Source organism: Balaenoptera musculus, chromosome 1, assembly GCF_009873245.2.
Source record: "Balaenoptera musculus isolate JJ_BM4_2016_0621 chromosome 1, mBalMus1.pri.v3, whole genome shotgun sequence".
In the NCBI taxonomy this organism is placed as follows: domain Eukaryota; kingdom Metazoa; phylum Chordata; class Mammalia; order Artiodactyla; family Balaenopteridae; genus Balaenoptera; species Balaenoptera musculus.
The window spans coordinates 135,579,447-135,598,926 of NC_045785.1; the positions used below are offsets into that span (position 1 = coordinate 135,579,447).

The window sequence follows — 19,480 nt, forward strand, 5'->3', positions numbered from 1 at the left end:
TCAGATCAACTGATTTTGCATATAGTCCATTTTTCTATTATATCAAGCTACATCTCAATTAGTAAGCTGTAGTCTCTTCCAGAATCTAAAGCAGAAGTTCTTAACATGAGGCCTATGAGTTCTCTAAAATAGTATACAGAATTATCCGTGCAAATGCATAATGCATTTTTCTGACTGTGTTGGCAGTGGGTAGGTGGGGAAGGGGGAGGTAGCTTCAATGAGGTTCTCAAAAGGATCTGTGACTCCCAAAAGATCAGTAATTTGGAATATTAATAATGAAACTGTTCTACATTTTCTAAACAGGGATAAAATAATGCAATTTGAGTTTCAAACATTATAACTAGTATGTTCTACAACCTATAAGGTCATAGCTTCCATTCATCAGAAAAAAAGCATCTGACCACAGGAGTCCTTCTATCTTAAAAGCCAATACCTTATACCCTATAAAAAGTTATTTCTACTCAGAGGTGATTAACTTAAAACACACTACTTTGACATTAACAGTCTAAGCCTTCCTTATGCATGTCATGTATTTAATTGAGCACCTACTACATGCAAGGCACTGGACAAGATTCTGTTGATAAGAGATGATAAGGATAAGCAAGGAACTTTGCATTCAATACATGTACAGTATGGCTGAGATGATAAAAATCTATATACCATTAACATAAGGTAAAATTGGATCTTTAAAAAGGCCTATCAGAATACAGAGGAGAAACAGCCTGCTTCAAGCTGGAGAAAATGAGCTAAGTTTCCAGGAAAAAAATCATGTTTTAAAAAAAAATAGGGTCTCTTGAAAATGTTCATTTGCAAAAGAGAAAATGCTTTTCCAGATCACTTATTCTGGAAGAAAATAGTCAAGTCTGAGGCCAAAACCCCTGAAAGGAGAAGTCTGATTTTTTAAATTAAGGCTGCATATAATAGTATTTTAGCTATATTTAACTATCACAAAAAATACTTTCTATGAAAAAGTGCATTCAGCATTCTGACTTGGGAAAGAGAGGGACCTATTGTCCTTCAATACAATAACAGAGACCCCTCTAATTCAAGAGGCAGAAACTTCAACTGTGAGAGAAAGTATTGCATCATTTTAAGTCATAATAAAAAATACACTATTCACCAATTGTTTTGGATTTGAAAATAATGGGGAATTGGTGGTGGGGCACAGAAAGGAAAGTATGGAGGATCCTTGGGAGGTAAGTTACCCATACCCAGTAAAATGCAAGGATAATTCAGAGATGAGAGGACCTTCCGTGTGGTCCTTTTTCCTTAATTCCAAATGTGCATGTACACTTATGCCATAAGCAGTAAAAAAGTAAATATAGTACAAACTTATTTAAAATGTTTATATTGCTTAATATATTCTCAATGTTTCTTATATGTATAATTTATATCAATTATTTTGTTTTGGTATGTGAATTTTTTGGAGGTCGGGGCATTTTTTCATCTGTATACCTGCTTATCAACTGCAGTTTATCATTGCTAAGTATGTTAGGCACATAGAGGTATTTATAAAATACTTCAGGGTAGAGTACACAATGTAAATTAAATATAAAATGGGAAAGTCAATAAAAGTCACCACAAACGTGCTACAAAGCTGTGTGCCTAATATTAAAAAATATTAAGTAATACTCTTGGGCTTAGTTGTTAAATATAGTTATCTATCCCCACTTCAAGTTTTGACTATCTTACTTGCCAGCAACCAAGCTGTCTTTATACAATGTCACCACCTAGTGGCCAAAATGGAGAAACATCTGGAGCAACATCTTTCCGTTATCTCCTTTCTTGCCCCCAACAAGATTATGTACAATATACAAATCAAATTGTCTTTTTCCCTCTGTATTTCCCAGTTAATACAGTCTTCCACAGGCAATTTTTCTCGTATATCTATACTTAAACGAAACAACAAGTGCAAACAAATTCAACCATTACCAAATATAGTAGAGCCTTAATAAATGTTAGTGCCCTTCTACATCTTCTCACTTTATCTTCCCTTCTCTTTTGATTCTTACCCAGTTATCTTTTTCCTTCTCTCTGATGAATGTGAGTGATAAAATTATCATATCCACTCTCTACAGATGAGTATGAATTATTTTCATGATGCTACCCTCAAGAATGTCCCATATTATCATAGCACAAGACTCTCTTTAGATTACTCCAAATTGACAGAAAATACATTTATCTGAATGAAAAAAGCCACTGGCTTTCTTTGAAATTCTTTTGAAATATAAGGGCACACACTTGTGGAAGAGAGGGATGGTGTTTAAGTATAGCTGTCTTTCATCAGAATCACGGGAAGAAGAGATTCTTGCCCACTCCTAAAAATGCTATCTGCATCACTTTCTACAAAGACTGCATTTTCCTGTCAAAAGACTACTTCAGAGAGTTAGCCCTCTAAAGATGGCAAGCCATCTAAAGTCCATTTAACTACTTTTCATCTACCTCACAGAATTAAAAAACACAATTATGGGGCTAGCTCAGAAATCTAACTATTTAATAGACACATTCAGTAAATACTTCAATTCAATTCATGTATTTATCAAGCAACTGGCAATCAGATATAAAAACAGTATTCCAGTAAATAGACAAAGAAAAAGTATTTATTGAATGAATGAAAACACAAAGAAGGGTAAGCCAATACTTACACAAATATAAACAAATGCCACAAATTCCTCAAATCAAGGAATGTACACCTGTGGGCTCTTGGGGTACAGAAAGACCCAAAAGAATATGCAGGAATGGAAAATTTTAAGAGAATCAATTTCAGCTAAACTTCTAAATAAACACATTCTTTCCTAAATTGATCTACCTGAAAAAGTTCCTGTGGTAAATATTTCATCGCCATTCCCCTTTTCAACATTCCTCCTGCTCAACCATTCTCCTAGCTCATAAAAGAAAAGCATACACCTCTCTCCATACTATGGTATACTTCTAGGAAACATAACCAAAAGACTTTACTAAGATTTAGCAAATGACTATTAACTAAATCTGTTACTCTTTTGCTTAAAAGTACGCTGTTTAATATACAGTTGACCCTTGGACCGGCCCCCCCCCCAGTCAAAAATAACTGTTAATAGTTAATCCATCAATTAACTTTACAATCAACCCATGGTATCTGGGGGCTCTCCATCTGAGGATTCAATCAACCGTGGATTGTGTAGTACTGTAGCACATATTTCGTGAAAAAATGTAAGTGAACATGCGCAGGTCAAACTCATGTCATACAAGAGTCCATTGTGCTAGGAAAGGTTTGGGAAAAAAAATTAATGCCAGGTTGTACTTCCCCAAGGTATAAATTGTCCATGGTACCAAATAAAGGGACAATTTCGGTGAAAAACTGCTTTTGGGAAGCCCTCCTACAACTAAGGTTAGAGGATGGAAGAGGTGAAATAAAACAAAGAAGACTTGATGCTAGGACTTCCCTGGTGGCGTGGTGGTTAAGAACCCACCTGCCAATACAGGGGACATGGGTTCAATCCCTGGTCCGGGAAGATCCCACATGCCACGGAGCAACTAAGCCCGTTCGCCACAACTATTGAGCCTGCGCTCTAGAGCCCATGAGCCACAACTACTGAAGCCCACGTGCCTAGAGCCCATGCACCACAACAAGAGAAGCCACTGCAATGAGAAGCCCGCGCACCGCAATGAAGAGTAGCCCCCGCTCACCACAACTAGAGAAAGCCCGTGCGCAGCAATGAAGACCCAACACAGCCAAAAATAAATAAAATTAAAAAAAAAAAAGACGATGCTGAATTCTGTCTCATTCTAATAAAATAACATTCATCTGTTAAATAAACTATTTTTAACATTAAGACACATTTCGAATAAAATTTTAAGACACGTTTCCAATAAAATTTAACTTATGCTTAATAATTATTTAACAAAATGTATAATGAATGTTGATCAGCTGTATAGAAATAAGTTATAATTCAAATGAGAAAAATTTAATGCTTAAAGCTTCTGCATCACAGAAAATTAAAATTTTAACAATTCCAACATATACATATTTCTGTTGCAAAGAACTGATAGTGTGCTAAGACTACACAAAAATATATTGCTGTAAAATAAAATTGTGTGGGAGAAGTAGAATTAAAGGAGAAAAAGGAATGATGTAAAATTTCTAACTATTAAAGACCTTATTCTATATTTTAAAATCAAGATCAGAATTTTATTTATTTTAATTAAACTTTCTATTTCAAGACAATTGAAATGTGCAGTTGTAAGAAATAATACAGAGAGCTGGTAGTATTTCCCAGTTTCCCTCAATGGTAAGATGTTGATGCGTTTTTAAAAATGGATTTCATTATAGTATTTAGATTCTATTGGATACATCTAAAACAGTAATCTGTTTATTTTAAAATTCCATTATTTACAAAATGCCAGAAATTATGCCCTTTGCAATTATTTAAATTTTTAAATAAAAATTTTAGATGCTATCATAAAAATATAAAAGGGAATAGTCTTACAAAATTTTCTTAGGAACTACATCAGCAAAGGTTTTTAAAATATCACTGCTCTAACCCAATATTCTATAAAGTAGAGGCCCAAACCAAGGAGTGGGCCATTCAACCAAGGATGATCAAAGAAGGTGTTACAGAAGAGTTGACATTACAACCTAGCCTTGAAGGATTAACTGACAACCCAGCTAAGTTACTGAAGGATCCTGAAGAACAGAAGAAAAGGAAAAGCACAACAAAATGAGGTGTTCAGGGGAACTGCAAGCAACTGGTTATGGCAGGGTGTTGGGAGATAAAGTTAAAGGGATAAAGGTGGACAACAGATCACAAAGAACCTCCTTGGTACACTGCATATAATGTAAGTAACAAATGTTAAATAACAAATTATTTGGGGAACAGAATATTTATCCACCTTCCAAAACCTGGAGTAAAGGGTAGTAAAATTGTCCTCTTGAAGCTAAACAAACTAAATAAAAGCTACTAATGAGAGGAGAAAAGAATGTCTCCTAGATAACTTGAAGAGCTGCTTGATTCACACACTAACCTTAACACATCTAAAAAAACAAAACAATGAGACAACTACCATGAGTAGGAGGTAGCAATGGTTAGCAATGAACCATAGGAGGAAGCAAAAACTTGTGAAGCCAATTTTGAACACTGCCCAAAAGAAACAGTTAATCGAAGGCAAAAAGGCATTCTGAGGTATTTCTCTGCTGGGAGACAGTCTGTTCTAGAGGCATCATTAGGACTTTGGCTAAAGCAAATCTAAAAATAATTCCCCTTCTCTCACTCTATTTAATATTCACAAATGGTCACCTGACTGTCTTTCTGGGTTCCTCAATACTCAGACTTGAGGGTACACAGGGTATCGAAGCATTTGGATCACTATAAAGATATATATTGGTAAATAAATAAGCCATTTAGTTCACACATCAGTTTCAGATAAATTTTATTACTGCTACATTGTTTCTGAGGGTCTGGTCATCTACGTGCCTTTTTTTTTAGATCTTTGAGATTGAAGAATGGACCCTGACCTAAGGTAAATTCACCAAAAAGCCACTCTGTGAAGCTCCTTAGGAGCCAATCTTTCAAGGATGAAAGCCTGCACATGCCTTACAAAATTCAGCAGTACTGCTGGTGAATACTACTTCTTTGTAGGAATTTAAGTTCCTAATTTATTTGTTGGATGTGTGGCCAGAAGTTGTCAATCAGAAGGGTAAAGGGTTATTACTCTTCTGTTCAAATACAATGTTAGGAAACAATGATATCATCTCACTGATCTCATTTGACTATGATTTCCAACATCCTACTATGTATGCCAGATACAAAGCACAAAGCCTATTGTTGATTCTCTTTGACATAACCTTGATATACAGTTGGCCTTTGAACAATGTAGGTTTGAACTCTGCAGGTCCACTTATATGTGGATATTTTTCAATAGTAAATACTATAGTCCTACACATTCTATGGTTGGTTGAATCCACAGATGCAGAGGAACTGTGGATATGGAGGGCCAACTATAAGTAATACTTGGATTAACCCGCACCTTGTTCAAGGATCAACTGTATAGATACATATAAAATCTATATTTTATATATACACATATAAAATCTTTATATAATTTTTGATATGACTATAAAACATTAATATTTTAGAAGTTGAGATAAAAATGTCTACAAAAAAATTAAGCTACCCTCTGTATTTAAAAAAAAGCATGTTTTAATTTACAAATATAAAAAAAAAATACAGGCATATTTTAATTTTACTTACAGCTGTTTCTCTCCCTGAAAGAATCAATTCTTACTCAAAGGTTTTTAAGGAAACTGGTGTAAGGAGCAAAACAGGTAAATTCAACTCCTAACTTAAGGATTAAATAGTAGTCGTAGTTGTCCATACTTAGCATATTAAAAATCTCCACTTTTAATTAATATCTAATTAAAATTTTAGATGTTAATATCACCTTGTAAAACACTGTTTTTGAGTCTCAGTCTTATCAAAGACCATAAATGAGAGTCTATACTATGATCCTCAGGTAAAATTTTACAAATAGCACCTCCTTTCTGAAACACTTCGGTCCTAAGTCCTGGAAGAGACAAAACACTGCTTCAGCAGTAACAATGCTCGAGAAGCCTAGCGATGAGATCAAAGCACTAAGAAAGTGCTTTATGTTGTTTGTTAAGTTGTTCTTAAAATAATTCTTGAAACCCTAGGTACCAAATAAACACCTAGAAATTGTTTACTAAGTTGGCATGTTCCACTGCCAACTGGGTAAACACATATTTTTCTCATATTTTAACATCACGGATAGATCTTATAACCTTCAGCATCTTACAATTAATTAGTGACTTTTTTTTCCTTAATGGTATTTAAATAATGGTGTTCTAAAACCAATGGTGTTTTAATCAGTAAAGTAATAAGGTAGGTTCCAAATACACAGTGACAAATGGACAAGTGAATGATTGAGAGAATTCATATATATTGAATCACAATCCTCCCACTCAGAGTGTTACTATATCTGCACTTGGTTTCAGACAGTTATAGGAAATAACCAGTTGGTTTTACCACTTCCTATTATGTGGTAATGGCAACATCTTTCACCAAGTAATAACTATTTTCAGACTGGGTTGTATATGTAGTGTATTTAGTTCTAGGACCATAAAATTCTTAAAAGCCTCAAATAAAAAGTTCTATTTACTATCTTACTTATGTTGATAAGGGTCCCTTCAAATGAAACCACTTACATTTTAAAATATTTTTCTCATATTTTTTCAAACGAGCAATGACAAACGAAAGATCAATGCCCCAGGTACTTCTTGTAGATAACTTGTTATACTGGAAAAGTAACTTAGGCATAATTTATAAAAACACTAGTTACTAAAAATGCATTTTCACCTGTTAAAACCTGCTTAACTCTAAAAAAGTCGATTAAAAATTTCTGATACTCTAAATGTCCATGAGAAAAAACGTAGTTCAGTTCTGATCAATCCCTCTAAAACCAGTGCCCACATCAGAAAAATCTATAGAATCCCTTGGCTACAGAGATGAGTTACATTCTCAACCATTAAGGTAAGTCTAAAATCAATAAAAACAATTAATCTAAGGGAAACATCATCATCAGTATATTGATAAATGAAAGACTACAGTCTCTAATTTTACCAGTGAAGCACATTTTTAAAAACACTAAATGGAAAAGAAATTTAATTAAAAATGTAAACTGAAGATACTCACTATATTAATATAATAACAACTATCAAATTCAATTTCAATAATTGGAGATTACAGTGATTCCTCAAATATCTCAGAAGCAGTACAGTGTAGCACTTAAGAGCAGAGTTACTAACCATGTGACCTTGGACAAGTAACCTAACCTCTCTGAGTCTCAGTTTCCTCATCTGTAAAACAGGGATATTAATAACACCTACATCTCATAGGATCATTCTGAAGGTTAAGTGGAATAATACATATAACACATGTGGTATAGTTACTAGCATACAATAAGTGGTCAATATATATTAGCTGACATTTTTATTACCTTAAGATTTTAGCATATATTTTAAGCTGGAGTCATTTTTCATATTCATATAACACTCTCCATCAATTTACCTAACAAATATTAATTGGACCTTCAAGGAAATAAAAATAGGCCAATTGGTTGGAGCAGAGTGAACAAGTGGGGAGGGGGAAATTGGCATTAGATGAGACAATGAGGGGCCCTGCAAGACATGTTAAGGATTTTAAAATTCTATCCTAAGTGCTATGGGAAATCATTACAGGATTTTAAACAGGAAAGTGCTATGAGATTTGAGTTATAAATCTGGGGAGGAGACAGAAAAGGAAGTGAGGAATCCAGTTTGTAAATTGTTCTGTAGTGTCCTGGCCAAGAGAAGATGGCTGTTTAGAGTAGTGATGGTAATGCAAAAGGCATGATAGCAGTGATAATGAGAAGCAGATGAATTTGGATTATTTTGAACATGAAGAAACAGAATTTCTGATGTGTTAGGAGATGTGAGAGAGAGACAGAGAAGACCAATACGACATATAGACCTAGGAATGACGTACTTTACATGAAATACTGTTAAAAATACTTATCTAATGAATATATAAAATTTTATAGTAGGTAAAAATTTTTAAATAAAAAACCATGTAATTAATGTAATAATGCCTTTCTCACACACAACTCAAACTTCAATAAACACCAGCATTTATTAATATATACAGTGCAATCAGCAAAGACCTCATAAATTGAAAAGCAATGAAATGAACCAAAATTGCTTGCTTTCAGCATTGAGAGAATAGCTGGTAACAATTCAATGAGAATTAAGAAGATGACTTTGTCTATCACACAAAACTTACATCTTTGCTAACACTTTTAAAATATCTTTCTTTAAATGTATCTGTAAAGCATTTTAATAGGAGAAAACATTTATTTATATTATCTGTAACACATATAACCACCTTTTATTATAACATAGTATATCCATATGTGTCTTTATAATTGCACATGCACGTATGCACGCACACACACACGCTGAACACTTAAACAAGACTAAGTGCCTAGCATTTCATAGGTACTATATACGGATAAGGATATAAGAGAGAAGGAAAAGATTAGAAGGGGTAGAGTGAGGAAAAGGATGATGCGAAAGGAAAAAGAAAGAAGAGAAGGAGTGAGGAAGAGAAGATGATGGTTTTAGTTGATGAATGACCTCTTGTTCAGAAAGGGCTGTTGATCTGCAAACAGGTAGATTTGCCTATATGCTTGGTTGGCATCATGACGCTGAGCACACAGGAGCTAAATAAAGCACGCAAGAAAAGGGTGAATATGAGAGCCAGGAGACTCTTACAACAGTTATTGTTTATGTCAAGACCTGCTCATCCCAAGGGACCCATTTTCACATAATCTATAATTATCTCTTCGCTTTAATCGCCTTGTCATTCGTGAGGCTCTCATGGGCACTGGAAGAGGAAAAGCTCATTAACTAAACCTTTTCTCCTCTCTCCAGCCACCCATGGCTTTTAATTGCTTGGTGTGTTATTATCTAGGAGTGCAACTGGGATCATTTTCATAAGAAAGGGAGGTAGAGAGAAGGAAGGGAGCCATGAGTCCCTGAGGTATGCACCACAGACAAACCTTTGCTTTCTCAATTATTTATGCCAGCTGAGGTTTTACAGGCTGAATAAATCCATAACTCAAGTTCATTCTGAGCAGTCACATTCTCAAGGGGGAGTTGCCCACTTGCCTATACACACTTGTGCAGACCTCAAAGAATAACCAGAATGTAACAAGACATATGTCATCCATTTTATCACCTATCACCAAAGTGTTAACACAATGTTGATCATAGGCAACATGGTGAAACGGGGAAGGATTTCACTACTACCAGCCAAACAGATGGAGGGAAGCAGGATAATCTTTTTGGTGCTAAGGGCAGTGGTATCAATGGGACAGTAGTATCCCAGAGTGACTCAGCCTACTAAAAGCATAAAAATCCAAATACTCAACTTTTTAAATACAAAATATGTGTAATACATACTCTTGGTGTTTCAGAGTCTTAAATAGATTTGTTAAAACAGGTTGTTAACAATGTGAAGCTTTGAATAAATAACTAAATGGAATTTTATACTATTTGATTCTATTAATCACATTAAACCATGTAAACCAAAGCTATGTGTAGCTTTTTCTCCAATTACATCTCTTTCAGGAAAATTTTAGAGTACAATTTATGTGTAAGTGACTGGTTTTTATGCTACTTTTATTTCAGTTCATATTTTCACCAAAAATACAAAATTAAAGCATAAAATTATCACTTTCATTCCAGTTTTTTATACTTACAGTTTACCATTTTATAATCAGGACTAGACAGCAACCAGTGAAAAAATATTTCTAAAATATTTTCAAAATCTATTATGGAAAATTTTTAACTTTATAAGTCAATGATGAAAGCATCTCTTTAAAATTCTACAGGCTCTTGTGTCTGACCACAGCAGTGACCTCTGGTATTTTCTGCCAAAACAGTTCATTTGTCTCACAGAACAACTAATCAATTCCAGAGTCCATCAATCACTTTAGTTGTATACTGGTCAGGTCTTGCTTAAAGAAGGTCCAGATGGCTGCCTGTGTAAGTGGGATTAATAAGATTCTGATAGATTACATAGCATCAAACTACAAAATATAACAGGGAAGATCAAATGTTATTGCAGGGTGGGTTGGATACTGCACACATTTCATTTGTTGTATTTTTAAATCATGTCCTAATTTCTCAATTTATGTGCCAACGTCGAGGTAAAACCTTCTCAGTTATACAAGTCACTGAAAGTGATTCCCTGTTAAGTGAGTCAGTATATGTAGTACAGAAGCATTTGACTCTTTGCAAAGCCCTATACTTATTAACCAGAGCTTTTTGTGCCAGTCTGCAGTTTAAATGAAACACAAGTGATCTCAAGACTAGAGTCACAAGATCTGTCACTCTCTTGTTTCTATAGTTCCAAACTCAGATCTAGTAGCATTGGTCTCCCTTCCCGGTTTGCCATTTTCTTCTGCAAAAGCAAACAACCTGTACCTAATTCCACAGTTAGGTGCTTTTAGCTCCCACCATCAGCCCTGTGCCCTGAGTCTCCACTGTGGGGACTCTATGCTTAGTAACAATACTAATAAAACTAATAGTTACAAAGTAACTTATTTTGTGCCACATACTATTCTAGGATGCCTGTGTATAAGTATTCATATAATCCACAAAAATGCTATATGAGAAAGCATAATACACTATAATCATCCCCATTTTATAGATAAGTAACTTGTCCAAGGTCACAGAGCTAATAAGAGATGGAACCACCATTTGAATTCCAGCAGGCTCCATAATTTTTTGTACTTAATTAGCCTCACCTTATATCTCCTCCATTATACTACAGAACAATTAAGTAGCTTCAGAATGAGAAATCGGTGTCAGGGCTCTGGAATATTAACACAGAGATCTGTACCTATGACATTATATTGTCACTTTCCGTGAAAGAGTGGAAATAAAGGTCAGAACCAAAACAGGCAGGGAGCAAGCTCAGAATTGGCCCCAGTGGCCCTTGGCCCAGGAACATTTACAATAAAACTAAAATGGGCCCTTAACTTATCACCTACAATGCATATTAGTCAAGAAGCTGCCACAACAATGGAGCCCAAGCCTTAGTAAAGGGGTTCATTAGATACTGATTTTCCTAACCTTCAGAAATGTGGAGGGCTTCCCTGGTGGCGCAGTGGTTAAGAATCCACCTGCCAATGCAGGGGACACGCTCGCATGCCACAACTACCGAAGTCCGCGTGCCTAGAGCCCGTGCTCCACAACAAGAGAAGCCAAAGCAATGAGAAGCCCGCGCACTGCAACAAAGAGTAGCCCCCGCTCGCCCCAACTAGAGAAAGCCTGTGCGCAGCAATGAAGACCCAATGCAGCCAAAAATAAGTAAATAAATAAAATTTTTTAAATGTGGAAAAAATTAGAAGTTTATATATTAAAGTATCCAAAACAGACCTTCAAAATACATTTTTATGTTCTTTTTAATGGTTCTATACAAGAAAGCTTTTCCTTTCATCCAAGTTTACCATTTGATGTTTCTAAAATTATAAAACCTACTGTCACTTTCACCTCAGCTGAACATTAATTCTGCCAAGAAACTGCAATTAACCTCAATTAAAGCACAATTTTCTCTTCGAAAAATAAAACACCAGATATTAAATTTCACCAAAGTACAAGCAAAAAAAAAAAAAAAAAAAAGTACAAGCAAAATTTGATTATACAAACTTCAACAAATAGCCTGTTTCCACTGTAGTAACTGCATTCTTATACTTAAGAAACAATAGGGACTATATCTGGTCCTTCACTGGAATAAACGAACATTTCATTATACAATAACTTTTATCATGATCTAGTTTGTTATACTGGAATTGTTACAGAATGAATTCTCTAATATAAGAATATGACTAGTTGCTGTGATTTCTGATCTACTGTAGTAGTAACAAAACTACAATTTGTAACTGAAAGGCTTTCAGTGGCTCTCTCACATTCATGTTCCTTACTGTTTCATATCTTAACAATATGTTCCAGAATACAATGATTTAGAGCCTATCATAAGAAGACTAATACTTGGATGACTTAATGAAATAAGGTCAAGACTAACCAGTTTTGTCTATAGCGGAGGTTCATATTTCACTCAACCAATAAGATTTATTAAACATACTCAAATGTAGATGCCAAAAATACCAAAAACATACTATTCAAACGTGAAGAAGCTGAGAAGCACAAATATCCACAATATTTTGTCTCATCACAGGTTCATAATAAACATTGTGTTGAGTTGAATTAAAATCTCTACTTTGGCGAGGGGGGGCAAGATGGCAGAAGAGTAAGACGCGGAGATCACCTTCCTTCCCACAGATACAGTAGAAATACATCTACACGTGGAACTGCTCCTATAGAACACCCACTGAATGCTGGCAGAAGACGTCAGACCTCCCAAAAGGCAAGAAAATCCCCACGTACTTCGGTAGGGCAAAAGAAAAAAGAAATAACAGAGACAAAAGAATAGGGATGGGACCTGCACCAGTGGTAGGGAGCTGTGAAGGAGGAAAGGTTTCCACACACTAGGAAGCCCCTTCGTGGGCAGAGACTGCGGGTGGCAGAGGGGGGAAGCTTCGGAGCCACGGAGGAGAGCGCAGCCACAGGGGTGCGGAAGGCAAAGCGGAGAGACTCCCGCACGGAGGATCGGCGCCGAGCAGCACTCACCAGCCCGAGAGGCTTCTCTGCTCAGCCGCCGGGGTGGGTGGGGGCTGGGAGCTGAGGCTCGGGCTTCGGTGCTAGCCGGGAGGGAGTCCGGGAAAAAGTCTGCAGCTGCCGAAGAGGCAAGAGACTTTTTCTTGCCTCTTTGTTTCGCGGCACGCAAGGAGAGGGGATTCAGAGCACTGCCTAAACGAACTCCAGAGACGGGCGCGAGCCACGGCTATCAGCACGGACCCCAGAGACGGGCAGGAGACGCTAAGGCTGCTGCTGCTGCCACCAAGAAGCCTGTGTGCAAGCACAGGTCACTCTCCACACCGCCCCTCCCGGGAGCCTGTGCAGCTCGCCGCTGCCAGGGTCCCGTGATCCAGGGACAACTTCCCCAGGAGAACGCACGGTGAGCCTCAGGCTGCTGCAACGTCACGCCGGCCTCTGCCGCCGCAGGCTCGCCCCGCATCCGTACCCCTCCCTCCCCCGGCCTGAGTGAGCCAGAGCCCCCGAAGCAGCTGCTCCTTTAACCCCGTTCTGTCTGGGCGGGGAACAGATGCCCTCAGGCGACCTACATGCAGAGGCGGGTCCAAATCCAAAGCTGAACCCCGGGAGCTGTACGAACAAAGACGAGAAAGGGAAATCTCTCCCAGCAGCCTCAGAAGCAGCGGATTAAAGCTCCACAAACAACTGGATGTGCCTGTATCTGTTGAATACCTGAATAGACAACGAATCATCCCAAATTCAAGAGGTGGACTTTGGGAGCAGGATATATTAATTTTTCCCCTTTTCCTTTTTTTGTGAGTGTATATGTGTATGCTTCTGGGAGAGATTTTGTCTGTATAGCTTTGCTTTCACCATTACTCCTAGGGTTAGGTCCGTCCGTTGTTTTTTTTTTTTTTACTTAAAAAAATTTTTTTTTCCTAATAAATGTTTTCTTAATAATTTTTTCCTTATTTTCTATTTTTAGAAATTAAAGAAATTTTTTAATAAGTTTTTTTCATATTTTTTATTTTAAAAAATTAAAAATTTTTTCTTAATAAATTGTTTTCTTAATAATTTTTTTATTTATTACAAAAAATTAATAAATCTATTTTTAAAAATTAAAAAAAAATTTTTTCTGAATACATTTATTCTTAATAATTTTTTTTCTTATTTTTTATTATAATAGCTTTATTTTATTTTATTTTATCCTCTCTTTCTTTCTATTTTCTTCTCCCTTTTATTCTGAGCTGTGTGGATGAAAGGCTCTTGGTGCTCCAGCCAGGCATCAGGGCTGTGCCTCTGAGGTGGGAGAGCCAACTTCAGGACACTGGTCCACAAGAGACCTCCCAGCTCCACGTAATACCAAACAGCAAAAATCTCTCAGAGATCTCCATCTCAACATCAAGACCCAGCTTCACTCAACGACCAGCAAGGTACAGTGCTGGACACCCTATGCCAAACAACTAGCAAGACAGGAACACAGCCCCATCCATTAGCAGAGAGGCTGCCTAAAATCATAATAAGGCCACAGACACCCCAAAACACACCACCAGACGTGGACGTGCCCACCAGAAAGACAAGATCCAACCTCATCCACCAGAACACAGGCACTAGTCCCCTCCACCAGGAAGCCTACACAACCCACTGAACCAACCTTAGCCACTGGGGACAGATACCAAAAACAACGGGAACTACGAACCTGCAGCCTGTGAAAAGGAGACCCCCAACACAGTAAGATAAGCAAAATCAGAAGACAAAAAAACACACAGCAGGTGAAGGAGCAGGGTCAAAACACACCAGACCTAACAAATGAAGAGGAAACAGGCAGTCTACCTGAAAAAGAATTCAGAATAATGATACTAAAGATGATCCAAAATCTTGGAAATAGAATAGACAAAATGCAAGAAACATTTAACAAGGATGTAGAAGAACTAAAGAGGAACCAAGCAACGATGAAAATCACAATAAATGAAATTAAAAATACTCTAGATGGGATCAATAGCAGAATAACTGAGGCAGAAGAACGGATAAGTGACCTGGAAGATAAAATAGTGGAAATAACTACTGCAGAGCAGGATAAAGAAAAAAGAATGAAAAGAACTGAGGACAGTCTCAGAGACCTCTGGGACAACATTAAACGCACCAACATTCGAATTATAGGGGTCCCAGAAGAAGAAGAGAAAAAGAAAGGGACGGAGAAAATATTTGAAGAGATTATAGTTGAAAACTTCCCTAATATGGGAAAGGAAATAGTTAATCGAGTCCTGGAAGCACAGAGAGTCCCATACAGGATATATCCAAGGAGAAACACGCCAAGACACATATTAATCAAACTGTCAAAAATTAAATATAAAGAAAACATATTAAAAGCAGCAAGGGAGAAACAACAAATAACACACAAGGGAATCCCCATAAGGTTAACAGCTGATCTTTCAGCAGAAACTCTGCAAGCCAGAAGGGAGTGGCAGGATATACTTAAAGTCATGAAGGAGAAAAACCTACAACCAAGGTTACTCTACCCAGCAAGGATCTCATTCAGATTTGACGGAGAAATTAAAACCTTTACAGACAAGCAAAAGCTGAGAGAGTTCAGCACCACCAAACCAGCTTTACAACAAATGCTACAGGAACTTCTCTAGGCAAGAAACACAAGAGAAGGTAAACACCTACAATAACAAACCCAAAACATTTAAGAAAATGGGAATAGGAACATACATATTGATAATTACCTTGAATGTAAATGGATTAAATGCTCCCACCAAAAGACACAGACTGGCTGAATGGATACAAAAACAAGACCCATATATATGCTGTCTACAAGAGACCCACTTCAGACCTAGAGACACATACAGACTGAAAGTGAGGGGATGGAAAAAGATATTCCATGCAAATGGAAATCAAAAGAAAGCTGGAGTAGCAATTCTCATATCAGACAAAATAGACTTTAAAATAAAGACTATTACAAGAGACAAAGAAGGACACTATATAATGATCAAGGGATCGATCCAAGAGGAAGGTATAACAATTGTAAATATTTATGCACCCAGCACAGGAGCACCTCAATACATAAGGCAAATACTAACAGCCATAAAAGGGGAAATCGACAGCAAAACAATCATAGTAGGGGACTTTAACACCCCACTTTCACCAATGGACAGATCATCCAAAATGAAAATAAATAAGGAAACACAAGCTTTAAATGATACATTAAACAAGATGGACTTAATTGATATTTATAGAACATTCCACCCAAAAACAACAGAATACACATTTTTCTCAAGTGCTCATGGAACATTCTCCAGGATAGATCATATCTTGGGTCACAAATCAAGCCTTGGTAAATTTAAGAAAATTGAAATCGTATCAAGTATCTTTTCCGACCACAATGCTATGAGACTAGATATCAATTACAGGAAAAGCAAACACATGGAGGCTACACAATACACTACTTAATAACGAAGTGACCACTGAAGAAATCAAAGGGGAAATCAAAAAATACCTAGAAACAAATGACAATGGAGACACGACGACCCAAAACCTATGGGACGCAGCAAAAGCAGTGCTAAGAGGGAAGTTTATAGCAATACAAGCCTACATCAAGAAACAGGAAACATCTCGAATAAACAACCTAACCTTGCACCTAAAGCAATTAGAGAAAGAAGAGCAAAAAACCCCCAAAGCTAGCAGAAGGAAAGAAATCATAAAGATCAGGTCAGAAATAAATGAAAAAGAAATGAAGGAAACAGTAGCAAAAATCAATGAAACTAAAAGCTGGTTCTTCGAGAAGATAAACAAAATTGATAAACCATTAGCCAGACTCATCAAGAGAAAAAGGGAGAAGACTCAAATCAATAGAATTAGAAATGAAAAAGGAGAAGTAACCACTGACAATGCAGAAATACAAACGATCATGAGAGATTACTACAAGCAACTCTATGCCAATAAAATGGACAACCTGGAAGAAATGGACAGATTCTTAGAAATGCACAACCAACCGAGACTGAACCAGGAAGAAATAGAAAATATGAACAGACCAATCACAAGCACTGAAATTGAAACTGTGATTAAAAATCTTCCAACAAACAAAAGCCCAGGACCAGATGGCTTCACTGGCGAATTCTATCAAACATTTAGAGAAGAGCTAACACTTATCCTTCTCAAACTCTTCCAAAATACTGCAGAGGGAGGAACACTCCCAAACTCATTCTACGAGGCCACCATCACCCTGATACCAAAACCAGACAAAGATGTCACAAAGAAAGAAAACTACAGGCCAATATCACTGATGAACATAGATGCAAAAATCCTCAACAAAATACTAGCAAACAGAATCCAACAACACATTAAAAGGATTATACACCATGATCAGGTGGGGTTTATTCCAGGAATGCAAGGATTCTTCAATACACGCAAATCAATCAAACGTGATACATCATATTAACAAATTGAAGGAGAAAAACCATATGATCATCTCAGTAGATGCAGAGAAAGCTTTCGACAAAATTGAACACCCATTTATGATAAAAGCCCTGCAGAAAGTAGGCATAGAGGGAACTTGCCTCAACATAATAAAGGCCATATATGACAAACCCACAGCCAACATCATCCTCAATGGTGAAAAACTGAAACCATTTCCACTAAGATCAGGAACAAAACATGGTTGCCCACTCTCACCACTATTATTCAACATAGTTTTGGAAGTGTTAGCCACAGCAATCAGAGAAGAAAAAGAAATAAAAGGAATACAAATCGGAAAAGAAGAAGTAAAGCTGTCACTGTTTGCAGATGACATGATACTATACACAGACAATCCTAAAACTGCCACCAGAAAACTACTAGAGCTAATCAATGAATCTGGTAAAGTAGCAGGATACAAAATTAATGCACAGAAATCTCTTGCATTCCTATATACTAATGATGAAAAATCTGAAAGTGAAATTAAGAAAACACCCGTTTACCATTGCAACAAAAAGAATAAAATATCTAGGAATAAACCTACCTAAGGAGACAAAAGACCTGTATGCAGAAAATTATAGGACACTGATGAAAAAAATTAAAGATGATACAAATAGATGGAGAGATATACCATGTTCTTGGATTGGAAGAATCAACATTGTGAAAATGACTCTACTACCCAAAGCAATCTACAGATTCAATGCAATCCCTATCAAACTAACACAGGCATTTTTCACAGCACTAGAACAAAAAATGTCACAATTTGTATGGAGACACAAAAGACCCCAAATAGCCAAAGCAATCTTGAGAACGAAAAATGGAGCTGGAGGAATCAGGCTCCCTGACTTCAGACTATATTACAAAGCTACAGTAATCAAGACAGTTTGGTACTGGCACAAAAACAGAAATATAGATCAATGGAACAGGATAGAAAGCCCAGAGATAAACCCACGCACTTATGGTCACCTTATCTTTGATAAAGGAGGCAAGCATATACAGTGGAGAAAAGACAGCCTCTTCAATAAGTGATGCTGGGAAAATTGGACAGGTACATGTAAAAGTATGAAATTAGAACACTCCTTGACACCATACACAAAGATAAACTCAAAATGGATTAAAGACCTAAGTGTAAGGCCAGACACTATCAAACTCTTAGAGGAAAACATAGGCAGAACACTCTATGACATAAATCGTAGCAAGATCCTTTTTGACCCAGTTCCTAGAGAAATGGAAATAAAAACACAAATAAACAAATGGGACCTAATGAAACTTAAAAGCTTTTTGCACAGCAAAGGAAACCATAAGCAAGAACAAAAGACAACCCTCAGAATGGGAGAAAATATTTGCAAATGAAGCAACTGACAAAGGATTAATCTCCAAGATTTACAAGCAGCTCATGCAGCTCAATAACAAAAAAACAAACAACCCAATCCAAAAATGGGCAGAAGACCTAAATAGACATTTCTCCAAAGAAGATATACAGATTGCCAACAGACACATGAAAGAATGCTCAACATCCTTAATCATTAGAGAAATGCAAATCAAAACTACAATGAGGTATCATCTCACACCGGTCAGAATGGCCATCATCAAAAAATCTACAAACAATAAATGCTGGAGAGGGTGTGGAGAAAAGGGAACCCTCTTGCACTGTTGGTGGGAATGTAAATTGATACAGCCACTATGGAGAACAGTATGGAGGTTCCTTAAAAAACTAAAAATAGAACTACCATACGACCCAGCAATCCCACTACTGGGCATATACCCTAAGAAAACCATAATTCAAAAAGAGTCATGTACCAAAATGTTCATTGCAGCTCTATTTACAATAGCCAG

The 19,480-nt window shown here is 36.7% G+C and overlaps 1 protein-coding gene across 2 annotated transcripts in view; it reads right to left on the minus strand.

Annotated features, from left to right (window-relative positions):
* Positions 1-19,480, minus strand: part of ACBD6 (acyl-CoA binding domain containing 6) — a 230,342-nt gene that overhangs the window by 138,310 nt on the left and 72,552 nt on the right. The window lies entirely within an intron of this gene.